The following is a 15,830-nucleotide window of genomic DNA, read 5'->3' on the forward strand; positions in this document are numbered from 1 at the left end:
AGTTGCTCGACCCTCGACCCTTAAGAAAATATTTTTATATCCTTATTGAATCGCTTCCCCTTTCGAAAAAGTCACCGCACGCCACTGATTTCCTCTCTTATATTATAAAAAGGAAGCGAAGACAAAATGTGAGGAAACGAAGAAAGCCTTTTCACAATACAGAACAAAACAAACACAACAGGCATACAACCAGTATGTAATTACAAATGAATCAGAAACGAACCGGATACTTTAGTGAAAATAACTACCAAAAGGAATAATAAAAGAAGTTTGATCTCGATCTGATGGACGAACACTTATTTGATGCTAACCACTTTTCAAATCTAGTGTTGTCATAAACAGTGGCTGTGTGGTCGCATGCAACAGATCATCCATCCTCGGTAGAGGATACCTATCTGGTACAGTTATTTCATTAAGGCGTCTGCAATCAATGCGCATGCGAAAAGTACCGTCTTTTTTAGGAACGAGCACAGTAGGTAGAGCCTTAAAATGAGAATATCCACCAATACCCTACACCTTGTCCAGGTATACGCTCCAACAACAGCTGCACAAGCAGAAGACATCAACAGGTTCTATGGTCGTCTAGAAGAAACTATTCGCGCTATTCCGAATTGTGAAATCATAATTCTAGGAGATTTTAACGCCAAAGTGGGGTCATCTAATGAAAATATTGAAGGAGTGCTGGGCAAAAATGGACTGGGACAGAGAAATGAGAATGGCGACCGTCTAGTGGAGTTCTGTGTCGAACAACATCTTACAATTACAAACACGTTATATCAACATCATCCACGGAGATTATACACATGGCGCAGCCCAGATGGACGAACAAGGAATCAAATAGACTACATCCTAATCAGATCAAGATGGAAGTCGTCGGCCATCAACTGTAAAACATATCCTGGCGCAGACTGTGGAACCGATCATCAACTCCTGGTATTGAACGTTTGACTTCGTTTTAAAGTTCCCAAAAGAAGACCCCAGAGAAAAGTCATGTCTCTAAATCCATAAAAAATCAATGACTTCCAACACAACCTAGAAAAAGCTCTCTCTTTAGACCAAGTAGATAGTGACCCTGAGAGCACTTGGATTTATTTCAAAGATAAGGTAATCGAGGCTGCAAAAGACTGTGAGGCAGCGGTTTCCACTGGCCGTAAGCCATGGATATCCGATAATACGTGGACTGTGATTCAACACAGAAAAGATCACAAAACTAGACACGGAACAAACGATGAATACAGAGCGTTATCGAAAGAAATCAAAAAACAGTGCCGCACAGACAAAGCTGATTACATCTCTCAAATATGCAGAGAGATAGAGGAACATGGCTGTCGAAATGAACCGAGGGATTTATTCCAGAAGATCAAACTCCTTACCAGAGAATTTAAACCTCAAACGTGGTCTGTAATAGATAAGGAAGGTAATCTAAAGACCGATACTGACGAAATATTGGAAACATGGCGAAACTACTGTGACGAGCTATTTAAAAATAACGAGGTATCAGCAGAACATCAGTGGCCCTCTGACTACCCTAGAGAACCTACTGTCTTACTCGCTGAAGTCAAAGATGCAATTAAATCACTAAAGAGAAATAAATTCCCAGGCATTGATTCAATACCATGTGAAATACTACAGTTACTAGGTGACAAAGGAATACATATCATCCATTCTATCTGTGTCGCTGTTTGGAATTCAGGAAAATGGCCATCTGATTGGTGCACCTCAATTTATATCCCGCTACACAAAAAAGGAACTACTACCAAATGTGAAAACTACCGCACACTGTCACTAATAACACATGCTAGTAACATCTTGCTGCATATCATCAAAAACAGATTGAAAACCTATCTACATTACCAAATACCTCAGGAACAAGCGGGATTTGTAAAGGCTAAAGATACAAGGGAACAAATCCTGAACCTGAGACAACTTATTTGAAAGTCTAGAGAATTTCAAGTACCTATGATTATATGCTTCGTTGACTACCAAAAGGCATTTGATTGTGTAAGCTGGATAAATCTGTGGTCAATTTTAATAGAAATGGGCGCACCAATGCACCTGGTGACACTTATTAAAAATCTGTACTAGTCTAATATAGCGACAGTACGACTAGATCAGAAGTTCTCAAACCAATTCAAGACCAGAGAGGTGATAGACAAGGATGCGTGTTGTCACCTGACTTATTTAACATTTATGGTGAACATGTCATGAGGATGGTTTTAGAAGGATGGGCCGGTGGAGTAACAGTAGCCGGTAGGAAAATCTCCAATTTGAGATTTGCTGATGACACTACACTTATAGCAGCAAATGAGCAAGAAATGTTTGATCTTCTGCGAAGAGTTGAGCACGAAAGCAATAATGGTGGTCGACAGATTCGACACTATTCAACTGACTAACATGTTACAGGAATACCAGATAGTAAACACCTTTGTCTATCTCGGGTCTAGTATAACTAACGATGGCAACTGTGAAGCAGACGTTCGGAGACGTATTGGTATGGCAAAAAATGCGATGAGTCGCCTAACTAAAGTTTGGAAAGACAGATCTATCTCTCAAAATATCAAGATGAGACTGGTGAATGCCCTTGTATTCTCAATATTTCTATACGGGGCAGAGACTTGGAATCTTCGCGCATGCGAGTGCCAAAAAATTGATGCCTTTGAGATGTGGTGCTGGAGAAGAATGCTGCGCATACCATGGACAGCTCATAGGACAAACGTTTCCATTCCAAACCAACTCAATATTAAAAAAAGGCTGTCCACAGTATGTCTGCAACGAATTCTGCAATTCTTTGGTCACGTGGTTCGCAGAGGTGACGACAGTTTGGAGAGATTAATCGTTTCTGGAAACGTTCCGGGGAGAAGATCAAGAGGACGATCACCAACTAGATCGTCTGACCAAATAAAGAATTCAGCTGGAAACTCATTCTGCGAAGCTCTTAGAGCAGCTGAAGATAGAGACCAATGGAGAAACATTGTTAGGAATATTGGAAGAAATCACGATCCTCAGTAATGGGGAAACGACAAGAGAGAGAGACAGTAGGTGCAGCATAAGCGGAGTCACATTCATCAATGATTTCCTTTTCCAATGAACGATGGATTGCATTTTTCAGTATATCCGCTTTCTGAAGTGTTGTTCTATAAGGAGGCACAGCGATTGGAATATCACTGGTTAAATTAATATAATTCTCGGCAATTGTTCAATATGTTACATAGAAACTCCACTGTACTGGTTTTTCAAGCATTGTAAAGTGCTACGCTCAGAAGTATTTAGCTGTGAAGCTTCGTCCTGTCGGTCGTAAAGTAAGTTCAAGAAGATTAATTGCAGCATTGCAGGAGTTAGGTTCCCTTAATAATTTTTGTTGGATAGCAGGAGAATCAGCAAATGAAAATTTTATTTGAGGGATTAAACGTATATTATACTCCCTCACTATTTTGCGCCAGAAGTGGTATAGTATTACTCACTCATTTATTCGCTCCGTGCATGACTGACGCGACACCTAGCGTAGTCGCCTGATATGTTTGGCGACCCCAATTTGACGTTTAGCATAATATGATACACATATATATGACATACAGTCGGAAAAATGAAAGAATAGGGCTTTTCATCGATTGTCATTTGTTTCGAGCTTGTCATGTGTCACATAATATAAATATATCTACGCCATACGTCTTTGGTTTGTATCATTGGTATATAGCAATAACGTATGACGTAGATATATTAAGACTACTTGACACATGACAGAAGCTCGAAACAAATGACTGTGAATGAAAAGCCCTATCCGCTGGGAGCGTTAACTTTGACACATGGTCACGTGGTACACTGTGGATGTTTGTGGGACGATCTTATGTGTATTCCTTATGGGTGATTTGCAAAAACAAGAGATTATTTAAAATATTACTATTAATTTTGTACAATTGTATCAATACATCACAAGAAATTCGCTATAAATACTATATATGGTAGAAAATGTCTGATATAATACATAAATATAATTTCGATATACAAACTTAGGAAGAGATTTTTAGGTTAACAGCCGAAATGTGAGGTTACGGCTGTCAAGAAGGACTTCGTAAATGTAAACAAAAGTTGCAAAGCCAGAATTTGCCCAATCTCAAAGCCTTTTTAATTCCTATAAAGTTGAAATGTTGCTTCCTCTGCTTAAGTATACTGTTTTTAACATAATACCACCATAATTCTGTCTTAAATTTGTATGAAATATAGTTTTTTAGTGATATTCACCAAGCAAAGTTTACAAACTTTTGTGAACCATTCTATTTTGTATAATAAAAATGGTAATGTGCTTTGCCCCGGATTGTACACAATATTGTGAAAGAGGGATATGTAGATTCTTTGTTGTTCCCAGGATCTGGTTGAAAAGAAGACATTGATTTCATTACTAAGGTAAGAAAATATAGTGAAGAGAATGAACTGAATTTATCGTTGTATAATTGATTCACAGACTGAAAGATAGGGAACCATCTGTCTATTCTTTGTTGGTTTGCTCTTGCCACTTTGGGAATTCTGACCAACAAAATGGCACAGCAATTTTTGAGCACAACAAAGCCAAAGGTTTTTTGACAGACACTCAACCTTTACTTACTTAAAAGAGTAAAGTAAATAATTTTACTTGTGTTGAAATATCTGCTACTTTTTAGAATCTATTTTCAAGGACCCACTCTGCATAAATATAGAATATAGAGGTCCTCTCAGTTCGCCATGTTGATTTTCATTTTTAGTATTATAATATATTTGTTGGTCCATTTAGATTTACCTTGTCCGCCTGGTATATAAATTTTCAATTTTGTATACCTAAATTCCAAAATTTATTTCCATTATCTCAAATATACTAAATTTACAATCAAGATGCAGTAAAAATAAACAAACCAAGACAAGTTAAATGCTACTAGGAGCACTTCCGAATCATAATTTACAATGTATATACATTTTAAATCCCAAATCATTATTTCTTAAGTTTATACATTGTAAATTATGATTCGGGAGTGCTCCTAGTGTAGCATTTAATGTGTCTTGGTTTGTCTATTTCTACTACATCTTGATTGTAAATTTAGTATATTATTTATTGAGAAAATACTATTTTAGCTTGCCATTTTCATTATAAATTATTTCCAGTAAAACAGTCATTCTCTTTAGATATTTTATTTCAAAACAAATTATTTATAAAGTGCTTAATTTTTTGTAATTTTGTCTTAATAGAAATACCTACTTCTCTATCTGCTAATATTGACCTTCAGGTAATTTCTTTTGCTCGTATAAATATGAGCCGGTCTCATTCAGGTTCATTTGTATAGATTCTGTCAAGTGAAACCTAAACAAATCTAGTTGGTTTTCTGATTATATTGCTTAATTTTCTGTTCACATTTTTATGAATTGACTAACACATTTGCTAATTTGCATAATATATTTGTTTGATAATTTGATTCATCCAATTAGGTAAAGAAAATATTTGTGGGGTATTTATTTTCTGTTAATGCTAATTCATTGATATATCAGCAGTTATGTTAAATAATAATTTCTCAAGTTTCATTTATCGGTTTAAAAATTTGTTAAATTTATAGAAATATTCGCGATTCAATTAATTTAACAGAAAATTGTATTTTCTGATTAAGGGGTGTTTCAATTAAAACATTTTAGAAAAATAGGAAATGGTTGAATGCTCGAATATATGAATTTTAAAAGTCAAAAGGCAGATATCGAGCACTGAATTTATTAAATCTTGCCCAAGTATACTTTCGCTATCTAGAGCTAGAGCATCGTCAGGGGCATTTCGTCAATAAAAAGAAGGTATCCTCGAATGTCATTTAATTAAAATAAATAATTTGGTGGCAAACTTAAATTAACATCTAACTAAACACTGAAAAGGGACAAAACAGATAAATTAAAGTACCAGTAGGTTCTACATTCTTGCAATATTCTGCCTCCATATTGCAAGAATGTAGAGCCTACTGGCACTTTAATTTATCTGTTTTGTTCAGTGTTTAGTTAGATGTTAATTTAAGTTTGCCACCAAATTATTTATTTTAATTAAATGACATTCGAGGATACCTTCTTTTTATTGACGAAATGCCCCTGAGGATGCTCTAGATAGCGAAAGTATACTTGGGCAATATTTAATAAATTCAGTGCTCAATATCTGCCTTTTGACTTTTAAAATTCATAAAACATTTTAGTTATAACTTTTAGTTCAAAAGTAACCTGTAAATTTTTCTGTACTGCTGACAGGGAATATTAAGGTTTTGTTGGCTTGGGTGGTAGGGGCCCTTCATAAATTTATGCTGCGGTTGTCTACATCTTAATTTCTCTTCTAAGCACCCAGGAGAAGGGCATGGCCCTAACCCTCAAATATGAGTATTATAGAAAATTAACAGTTACCCAGGCAACCATCCAATGAGAATCGTAGGAAAATTAACAGTTCCACAGACAATCATCCAGTGACCACATTGTCTCTTTTTGGACATACCATCTGACGCTTTCTGAAGAAGATCTTGGGGTGTAAATAACCCAGGACAGCACCGGAAGAAGCCGTCAGACCACAGGCTAAATTCCTTATTAAAATCTATAGCTTGCCTATAAACAGAGACAGACTATTTTTATATAAAATAACTTCATTAGTTCTAAAATGTAGATCTTGAATTGTGACCATAATAAAATGAGAAAATAAAGTGTTTATACTGAAGTTCATTCCTTTTTACTTTACTGATGCAGAGGAGCAGAATACAAGAACCCATAAAGGTCTCAGGCTTGCTGTGTTATGTTGGCGATGTTATGTTGAATTTGTTTCTTGGTCCAATGTTGGCACTTGGAAATGAATTCAATATTTCATTATCAATATGATCACGACAATGTATTGAAATTTTGTAGAAATCAAATTCAAAATGTGAAAAATGAAACATTAGTCAGTACTTTCCAGGAGGCCTTTACCAGGACCCAGTACCTCTCGTTGCAAATCTACCTACTTCTCCAGTGAGAAGTGAAGAAGAAAGTCAACCCGGCACTGCCAATGAAGCTACTCAGTTTCTACTCGTTTGGTTGCAACTATGGAAGCTGAAAATGACTTTTTGTAGAATGTCAAAGTACTTCAAGAAGCAGTAAATATTGCAAAGTAGTTAGTTGTCTTCTTGTTTTTCATTTAGATGTACTGAAAGTAGTGATGAAAAAATTGTGCTTTATATAGTTCGTCCGCTCTAACTTTTCCGTTTTGACTTAATTTTCAAACAAATTAAGTCAGAACCTAAAGTGAAACGAACGTCGATGTGTATATACATTTTGTATACTTATACTATATACTACACACATCAGTGTACGTTTCACTTTAGGTTTTGACTTAATTTGTTTGAAAATAAATCGTGACGCATGGGAAAAGTTAGAGCAGACGAACTATACTGGTTTACCATGCAAATATGTATTTATGTGTTTATAATATGAGTTTAGACTGATGTCAATTAATTGTTATCAAGATTGAGCTGTGGTCAATGTACCTAAAATTGATCCGTTACTATTTACAGTGATGAAATTGAAACTAAATCTTGTAAATGAAGATTTAGGCATTCTATTTAAAATTTCAATGAGGATTTCATCCTACTGAACCTGGTTTAAACATTATTTCAAAATATTATGAAGGATGTTCACAGCAGGAATAAAAATAACTTATTGCATGCCAACATGATTCAAAAATTTTATAAATTGTAGAATAATTTTAGACTGCACAGAAATCTATTGTAACCAACCAAAAAATTGGAAAAACAGATAGAGTAACATATAGCTCATATAAACATAGAAATACTTTAAAATGTCTAATTGAAGTGGCTCCCAATGGAGTAGTTACTTATGCAAGTAAGGTTCAGTATTTGACAAGAAGATAGTAAAAAATTTAGTATGTATATTACAGCACATGGTATCAGGTGACTTAGTAATTGCTGATAAATGATTTTTGGTTTCCCATTTGTTTCCTTCAGTTGTAAGTTCAAAAAATAGACCACCTCTTTGAACAACTGCTCAATTTACACCAAACCAATAATTGCTAAAGGAAGAATACATGTCAGAAAAATCATAGCATGTGATTTGACTTTAAAAAACACATGCAATGATGACAGTCACATTCTCATGTTAGTGGTCACACAGTAAATCACTAGAAAAAACTCCATTATACTATCCCGACATGGTAAGTATGGGTCATTCGTCATTCTATGAATATACAACTCTCTTGGATTATCTCGATAACGAATATTTTACTGTGCAAAATATGAAGAACGAAAGTAAATTGAAAATTACATTGTTGTTTATGGGAATAATTACTCTAGAGCCATTTACTTTCGTACTTCTTATGTTGCACAGTAAAATATTCGTTGTTGAGATAATCCAAGAGAGTCATATATTTGTTGAATGGGCCATATTTGATCTTACATTTAGTTTACTCTCAAAATTAACATCAAAGTCTGATTTTATATGTATGTTATTTTAAAATATAAATTATGTATCCTTGATAATATGTTATTGACTTACTAATCATGGTACATATGTTCTTTTTATTGATTTACTCTTTTAATATGGGTATCCACATCTACTTAGGAATTTGCAACACAATTGGGTTCAGTAACATAATTAGAGTCACTTCTTTGATTTTTCTTTTTATCATTCATTATGGAAATAAAGATTGTAGAATCAATGAGTGAATGAATTAATTCAATGAGCTATATAGTTAATTAGTTTCAAGTAACATTTTAAAATCAAAAATGTTTTATGCATGTAATCTGGAAAATAAAAATAATAAATTTCTATTTTTGCTATCTTCAATATGTATATGTTTAGATATATAAAATAAACAAAAAAATGTAATTTTAAAGTGCTTTATTTCCACATAAAAATGGTATATACTTATTTATTCAAATAAAATGTTTTTAATAATTTTATATTGTGTTCCCAGCATTCTTCAATACCGACATCATATATGATCGATTCTGAAGTCATCCAGATCACTAGGTGGCACACCTTCCTTTTTATTAATTATAAGTTGCCTTGAATTTGGATGTAATAATCGTGCTTTGTGTTCAGTACTCATTTTTTCTTTCATTAAAATATATGATATAGTCCCTATAAAACATATCATTAACCAATGATTTGTACTCTTCTTTGTTCTTTTCCAAATTTTATGGCCTTTATTTTCTGAAAAAATAAAAAGAAATATACTTTTATTTTACCTACTTTAAAATCGTTTTATTGTCTTTTATTTATTTATTTTACTCTGAAGCAACAGTTTGAAGCCTCATCGAAAGGTCAGTCAAAGATGATGTGTCAACACATATTGCAAAGTTAAAACGAATTTTCAATTAGCTAAATAATGGGCTTGAAATGAAGCAACTAAGTAAGGTACCAGATGTAATGATTATATGCAAAATTCTACATTATTTTACCTGGTCAGTATGAAAGCTAGCTTACAATTAGCAAGGCAGTGCATGTAAACAATGATTTAAGTTGTTAAAGATGTTCAAAATTTATCTACTCGTTTCACAATAATGGTATATTATTAAAATATTTTTTATCATTTTTTCTCTTTTCTCGATTATTAGTTTTTATTGTATAGTATATAAATTATTCTAATTACTGAATACATAGATAGTGAAAAAATAATCCCATTAATTACATTAATGAATAATTTACGTAATTGTACAAATAATAAATAACTGTTATTCAAAAATTGAACGGAAATATGATCTAGTTCTCATTCATTGCTGATGACGACATTGCTGTCAACTTATGTTTACATCTACTACATTGCTTATGTGATTTTACTATATACTGATATAGTAAATATATACAGGGTGTCCCGAAAAGATTGGTCATAAATTATACCACAGATTTTGGGGTCAAAAATAGATTGATTGAACCTCACTTACCTATATACAATAGTGCACACAAAAAAAGTTACAGCCCTTTGAAGTTACAAAATAAAAATCGATTTTTTTCATATATCGAAAACTCTATGGAAAATGGACATGTGGCATTCTTATGGCATCTTATCTTAAAAAAAAATTAAAGTGAAATTTGTGCACCCCAAAAAAATTTTATGGGGGTTTTGATCCCTTCAACTCTCCCAAACTTCTGTGTATGTTCCAATTAAATTATTATTGTGGCACCACTAGTTAAACACAATGTTTTCAAAATTTTTTTGCCTCTTAGTACTTTTTCGATAAGCCAGTGTTTATCGAGACGTTTTGAATATGTGTCGGATCCACCACATATTTGTAAATGGTTAACTACGATTATAGACCTGTTAATAATCTGAAAATTTATTTATAATTTACATTTTTAGGTATATTTTAAAAAAGAAGCTGAATCTCGATAAAAGGTGACTTATCAAAAAAAGACTAAGAGGCAAAAAAGTTTTAAAAACACTGTGTTTAACTTATGGTACCACAATAATAGTTTAATTGGAACGTACACAAACATTTGGGGAGTTTAAATGGACAAAATCCCCATAAAATTTGTATGTAAATATATTAAAAAAGAAGCCGCATCTTGATAAAAACTGGCTTATCGAAAAAATACTATGTGGCAAAAAAGTTATTAAAATGTTGTGTTTATCTAATGATACCACAATAATAAATTAATTGGAACATACAAAAAAGTTTAGGGGGGCTTTAAGGGAACAAAACCCCCATTAAATTTTTATGTGGTGGACAAATTTCACTATAATTTTGTTTTAAGATGTTCCTGCCATAAGAATGATACATGTCCATTTTCAATAAAAAATCTCTAACAGTTTTCGATATATTGAAAAAAGTCGATTTTCATTTTGTAACTTCAAAGGGCTGTAACTTTTTTTATGAGCACATTTATACTAAGGTAAGTTAGGTTCAATCGAACTATTTTTGACCCCAGAATGTGTGGTATAATTTATGACCAATCTTTTCGGGTTTCACACAATGAAGAAGTAAAAATTTTTGAAGCTGCGATAAAATACACTTAGTAACAAGAAGAAGCTAGAGCTGTCGATATTATGAAGCTACAGAGATGGCGAGACTTAGCAGCATCCAAACGAGATACATCGGAAAGGCAGATGAAAATCACTAGTTTTTTCGTGCATTCTAAACTATTCTATCTACAAAGTCAGATGTAAATCAATGTTAAACTGATTCTAGTTTTATTTTAATCTTTTTTAAATTAATATGTGCATACAGTATACAGTACATAATTAAAGACTTTGAAGAGTAAGCCCATTACAATAGACGTAAACTTGTGTTTCATTTAACCCTCCCTATTATCCGCCATTTTAGCTTATCAGCCTTCCGTTGGCCCATTTATGGCGGATAACCGAGACTCTACTGTATTTATAGTAAATTAACAATAACAATGGACCATCTTCATCTCTGTTTAATATTTAATATTCCGATAACTAATCGAATAAAGGATTACAGATTACGGTAAATATTTATTAAACATATATGATTACAAACTTTTGTACATGTTTTATTTTAGACCGTGACAAGTGCTCTCATCTGATTGACGTTGACAATGTGACAAATACACTGACACCTAAAGGTGTGTTCACACTATACACTAAACACCTTCCCCTTAAAGATCAAGTTTCACTGGGGGTTTAATAGATCGTCCAAAACGAGATCTTTGATAACCTGAAGTACCTGGGTCAGAGATTACTTGTTCATTTTTATTAACATCTATTGTCCTAAATAATAGATTGATATCATCTACAATATCATTATTACTTATAGGAATCTGATTATTCAAATATGTTTTTTGTTCAGGTATATACTGGTCGGGAAACAATTCGGAAAAGAAGAATTCAAGCAGGAAACAAAGCATTCTACAGAAATAAAAAAATTTTCAAAGATAAGAAGATAAGCCGGAATACAAAAATGAAAATCTACAAAACGACCATAAGACCAATAGTGCTATATGCTTTGGAGGCATTCACATTAACAGCAAGAGAAGAAGAGCAGCTGAAAGTTTTTGAGAGAAAAATTATGAGAAAAATTCTGGGACCAAAGAGGGAAAACGAAGAGGATGCAAGGCAATGGATGAACCACGAAATACAAGAATGGATGGGTCAAGAGAACATAGTAAGAGCAACAAAAGCACAGAGAATTAGATGGTATGGACACATAATGAGAAGAGAGAAGAACAATCCGTTAAGAGTTATAACCGAATGGATACCACCAGGTACAAGAACCAGAGGCAGGCCTAAACTCAGATGGAGACAACAAGTGGAAGAAGACTTAAGAAGTATGGAAATTAGAAATATAGGAAGCAAAATCAGAGAGAGAGAAGAATGGAGAAAGGTAGTGGAAACAGCGAAGTCACACCAGCAATTGTAAAACTAAAGTCAGAATGGGATGATCCCCCACAAAAAGGATCTTCAAGTGAAAACAGCTTCAGCTTCCTCGGGAGCGTACAGCTTGTATATATATATATATATGTGCATACAGTATACAGTACATAATTAAAGACTTTGAAGAGTAAGCCCATTACAATAGACGTAAACTTGTGTTTCATTTAACCCTCCCTATTATCCGCCATTTTAGCTTATCTGCCCTTCCGTTGGCCCATTTATGGCGGATAACCGAGACTCTACTGTATTTATAGTAAATTAACAATAACAATGGACCATCTTCATCTCCAACAAGTAGACCAATATGCACTAACAGAAGCAGAAATACAAGACATAATAAAAAAATGAAAAATAAGGTCCCAGGATGCAATATAATAACTGTAGAAATATTAAAATATGGAGGACACAGAATACAGAGTGAAATATGAAAGTTAATACTAGAGATATGGACCACAGATATATAATGCCGGAACAATGGAAAGTTGCAGTGATATGCCCTATACATAAGAAGGGAGACAAGTTAGATTGCAATAATCACCAGGGAATATCACTACTAAACGTTGGATATAAAATATTGGAAGGAAGACTAAATAGTATAATGGAACAAACAACAGGGGATTATCAAGGAGGATTCAGAAAAGGCAGGTCAACTATACATCAAATATTTACAGTAAGACAAATGCTGGGAAAATTCTACAAGCGAAATACTGAACTACATAATCACATCATCTATTTGTAGATTTCAAACAAGCATATGACTCAGTATTTAGAAAGGAATTATATAGCTCAATGCAAGAGGTAAATGTGTCAAAAAAAACTAATCAGATTAGTAAAACTATGCCTGGTCAACACCAAGGCAAAAGTAAGGATCCAAAATCAACTGTCTGATGAATTTAACATTAATGAAGGTCTAACACAAAGGGATGTGCTGTCAACAACACTTTTTAACCTTGCGTTGGAACAAGTAATCGGGAAAACTCCTATAGATAGGTAAGGTACAATATTTACAAAGCTCAATTAAGTCCTTGCTTAGGCAGATATGTAGACATAATCAATTGAACATTAAAAGACCTAGAAAAAATTTATACATATTTTAAAGATGCGGCACAGACTATGGGCTACAAGTTAATGTCTCAAAGACAAAGTACATGATAAAAACTGGGAAAAAGTACAAAAGAATGGCAACAACATATCCCTGAGTGGACAAATATTTAAAAGAGTAGACTGTTTCAAATATTTACGATCAACAATTACAGAAGGAAATAAAAACAGTGATGAGATAACAGTGAGAATTTCATTTGGAAACAAATGCTTCTACAGCCTACAGAACATCATAAAGTCAAAATCAGTATCTATTAATTCAAAAGTAAAAGTATACACAACAGAAACCTGTAGTAATGTATGCATCAGAAATGTGGACTTTGACTAGTGAACATGAGGAACAACTTCTTAGATGGGAAAGAAAAATATATGGACCTATAAAGGAGAAAGGCGTATAAGGGTGAACCACAAAATAAATAGAGTGTTTGACAGACCGACTATCATAAAAGAAATGCAAAGTAAACACCTGAGTTGGTTGGGACAAGTAGAAAGGATGGGTTAAATACAAAAAAGTACTTAGAAAATAATAAACGGGAAGAGACCGAGAGGTAGGCCTAGAAAGAGATGGATTGATGGTATTCACCAGGATTTGAAAGACCTAGAAATATGAGAATGGGAAAAAAACAAAAGAAAGGAAAACATGGGCAACTGTAGTCAAGCAAGCAATACACATAACGCCGAAAAGACCTCAAAAAGAAACAAGAAAGTAATATAGATAATAACGTTTAGAACTTTTGAGGTGTTACGAGTGTAGCTGGCCTTTGTCATGCAAAACTTTAGAGCCTAGAAACCCTAACGGGTGGCCATGGCCCTCCATGAGCTGTTAGTGGTCACCGATGATGATTTAATTCTTTAATTCAATAGATAAAAGATAAAAGTGAGGTTAACATACTTTTGTCTTTGAATAGCACTAATCCATTTTTTTCTTTGATCCTGCCTATATTTGGATGTAGGAAAACGAAAGAATTTCATTCCACTATTTCTCCATGTACAATGACAGTCAAAAACAACACAAGAACCGCATTTTAAAAAATTAAGGGAATAATAATTATTTTGATTTATAGAAGCAATCGCAGGTGACGGTGTTGCCAGAGAAATTTTTGTAAATGCACTGGAGTGACTGGAATATTGACTAAAATGTACTACACCAACACATTTTGTACAAAAACTTAAAAAACGTCGTTTTATGTTATTTGAAGCAAATTTATTATATCACAAAATTTTAGGTTTTTACTTTAGATACTTTAGTATCACAAGTTTGGTTGTTAATTGTATCAAATTGGTACAAATTGTACCAACTCTGGCAACGCTTGTGGGACGAGCTTCCAATTTTCGCCACCATGAGAAGGACGGTCGATATGTGTCATCCCCTCCATGTCAACCCTCTCAGCGGATACGCTGTGAGCTCGTACGTAGAGGGGATATTTATAAATTCGCGAGCGCTAGTAGTGGCAAGTCTGTAAACGATTACCGGAAATTTGACATAAATGTCAAAGAGATTAATTTAAAATTAAAATTAAAAACATTAATTATAAAAAATATTAGTTGGTCAAAGCTGTGGTATATATTTTTACCTTAAATTTACTTACGTTTTAAATACTGAATTTACGTTTTTTTAATGTTCCGTAATATGTGATTATAAATTAACCTATATTAATCTTAGCGCCATCTACACGATAATTTTGAAAGTATCCGAAGTAAGAAATTAATATTTCATCGATAGAACGTCAAAATGATTAGCAAAATCTTAAAAAAATCTATTACAATTTAATTACTTTTTAGCGTTGTAAATATTAAGCGATAACAATTAAATAATAAATTTAAAAATTACCGGTGAAAGTTGAATTAGTAATCCGCCAGGAGCGACACCAGCGAAGCTCAGAGTGTATACGCTGTGAGCTTCGCTGGTGTCGCTCCTAGCGGATTACTAATCAACTTTTACTGGTAATTTTTAAATTTATTATTTAATTGTTATCGCTTAATATTTACAACGCAAAAAAGTAATTAAATTATAATCGATTTTTTTAAGATTTTGCTAATCATTTTGACGTTCTATTGATAAAATATGAATTTCTTACTTCGGATACTTTCACAATTATCGTGTAGATGGCGGTAAGATTAATATATTAATTTATAATTAGATATTACGGAACATTAAAAAAACTTAAATTCAGTATTTAAAACGTAAGTATATTTAAGGTAAAAATATATAACACAACTTTGACAAACTAATATTGTTTATAATTAATGTTTTTAATTTTAATTTTAAATTAATCACTTTGACATTTATGTCAAATTTCCAGTAATCGTTTACAGACTTGTCACTACTGGCGCTCGCGAATTTGTAAATATCCCTTCTACGTAC

General features: G+C 33.2%; 1 long non-coding RNA gene across 1 annotated transcript; it reads right to left on the bottom strand.

The window, feature by feature from the left end:
* Nucleotides 1-8,850: 8,850 nt before the first annotated feature.
* On the bottom strand, nucleotides 8,851-14,850 carry LOC126881390 (uncharacterized). The gene is made up of 2 exons (XR_007696831.1): nucleotides 14,358-14,850; nucleotides 8,851-9,180 (listed from the first exon to the last, which is right to left on the bottom strand). It is a non-coding gene; the product is annotated as an uncharacterized LOC126881390 (long non-coding RNA).
* Between the last annotated feature and the right edge of the window lie 980 nt (nucleotides 14,851-15,830).

Source organism: Diabrotica virgifera, chromosome 3, assembly GCF_917563875.1.
Source record: "Diabrotica virgifera virgifera chromosome 3, PGI_DIABVI_V3a".
Taxonomy (NCBI): Eukaryota; Metazoa; Arthropoda; class Insecta; order Coleoptera; family Chrysomelidae; genus Diabrotica; species Diabrotica virgifera.